The 2,349-nt window shown below is 40.1% G+C and overlaps 1 long non-coding RNA gene across 1 annotated transcript in view; it reads left to right on the forward strand.

Moving 5' to 3' along the window:
- LOC116701632 (uncharacterized) overlaps positions 1-2,349 on the forward strand; it is a 15,506-nt gene that overhangs the window by 12,843 nt on the left and 314 nt on the right. The gene's annotated exons all lie outside the window — the stretch shown is intronic.

The following is a 2,349-nucleotide window of genomic DNA, read 5'->3' on the forward strand; positions in this document are numbered from 1 at the left end:
TTTGCCCGCCAACCTGCATCTTGGTCCTCCTTCCCCTGCTACCCATAACAATTTCCTTTAGACGGTTTTAAACTAAACATGAATTGCCATACTTCTGTAAGGTACTTGTAGTTGAATGTTTTTTTTTTCTCCTACATGCCTAGTTACTTTGCATATTCAGTTTAATTATACAAAATATTACAAATCTATTAAGTATTAATGTGGATAAAGAGGACACTATTGATCTGGTGGTGAAATTCACAAGCTAGCTGCCAAGTCAAACTCCCGCTGTTATTTTAGTGAAAGTAACTCAAAAGTAATGCAAAAGTTCTGTAAGGCGTTACAATTCAGAGACAGTAATGTTGTAATATAACTAATTACTCTGAAATTACATAATCTATAATGTATTACATTTTAGAAGTAACTTGTCCAACAAAGTTCACCACCACAACTAACTTGCGATGCAAATTTTTGGTCTTTCATACTACTTGCTATAGTTGTCGGTGTTAAAGTGCCTATATTCTAATTTCAGGTTCATAATTGTATTTTGAGATTGTACCAGAATAGGTTTACATGGTTTTATTTAAAAAAAAAAAAAAAACATATTTTTGTTGCACAGCACATTGCTACAGATCCTGTTTTCACCCTGTGTGTTTGAGACATCTCACTTCTGTATCATCTTTGTTGGAAGTCACACAAGCACAGTACCTAGGTGAGGATCACATCAGCTAGATACAGTAACTCTTTCTTCAACTTTGGTCAGTATAAGGCAGGATTAGCTGGGAGACTTCTTCTAAACAAGTGCCACTTGTGGAACACTTGCAGAACAGGGACATGGAAGTAGTTCCTTTGTAGATAATGGTAAACTTGTGTGTTATAGCAGCGTTTTGCCATCAAACGACCACTAACCCCCTCGTTTTGGCCAATGACGCAGAAATCACTGCAGATTTTGATCGGCTCACCCAAAGACTGAACATACATTTAGAACCCATATCTCACTCAAAACAACATGGATGTTTTTTTCCAGTTTGCATGCATGTGGAAGCACCAGAGACACAAAATGAGTGTTATTTTCGTAATAAGGGCACTGAAATACACTGCCGGGTGTGTCCCGAACTGACACTGAATTGTCATTTGTGCGTCGCTATTCAACGGTGAGAGCCACTGACCAAGTGTCAGTATATCATAAGTTGGTAGTGAGAACGGGTTGTAACAACAGAGAGAAACCCTCCTCCCCAGCCATAGGAGCGGAATAAATAAAGGCTCAAATCATTCTTCAGCTGTAATTAAAGTATACCACAACAACGCCACTTACACCCTGCCAGGCTCCCTTTCCTTCTCGCTTTTCTCAGCACACCCTCTGGATGTGGTCCCCGTGTCCCCTACCGGCCTTTTCTAACCCTCTCGCACCACTAATGCCTTCCCTGGCTGCCTTCCTACACACACACACACACACACACACACACACACATATACACACACATTGACACACCTTCAGCTAAGTGGTCCACAGCGGCCTGTGCACACCAAGGGTGATGGTTGAGTAATGACTATGGATTACTTCATTATCCCTCCCGTAACAGGCTGGCGGGGTGCTTACATGGGGCTACCTTTAACAAGCTGAATGGAGGGAGGGCGCTGGCAAAGGGAGGAAACACTCCCAGTACCCCTGTCCTTGTTGCTGTCATGGATGTTAAACACCAAAGCTTGCCTATATGTTCCAGCACACAAAACCTCTTTCTCCATCCGTCTCACTGTTAACCACTTTTTTTTCTGTTGCTTTCATGCCTCTCGTTGTAAAGTTTGTCATTAAAGAAGCAACACAGGCAAAGATTAATTTTTAATAAAATGTTATCGCCTGTCATAATAATCCCTTCCTGTTATCTATTCAAACCTTCATCACAGGTCCAATAGCCCGAGTGACAGAGATGTGACGATGATCAATATCTTATCATCTGCGGGCAGACAGTAGCTGCTTCACTTTCCAATCAGGAGGAAGATGAGGGAATGGGTGATTTACCATTTGCCATTACTTTGTGTTTGTAGTTTCTGATTAGAGATATGATAATGAAGGAAAAAGCATACACATCTGGGATGTTTGTTTTTTTCATCTATTTATTGGAAGTCATGTTTTTTTTATTACATCAACAAGATCTCTACTGGTTGATGGGCCACTGCCTAATAATCCAGCAGTAGTGAAGTGACAGATGCTGTGCAGCCACAGCAAAAAAAAGATAAATAACAACTAAATGCAGTATATAATTTGTGTATACATACTATATATAAACCACTCAAAACACTGTTTATGAAACAGTTTTTTTAAATCTGTTTCTTGATCCCCAATGGGGAAATTACAATTTACACTCTGTG

Source organism: Etheostoma spectabile, chromosome 14 (assembly GCF_008692095.1).
Source record: "Etheostoma spectabile isolate EspeVRDwgs_2016 chromosome 14, UIUC_Espe_1.0, whole genome shotgun sequence".
Taxonomy (NCBI): domain Eukaryota; kingdom Metazoa; phylum Chordata; class Actinopteri; order Perciformes; family Percidae; genus Etheostoma; species Etheostoma spectabile.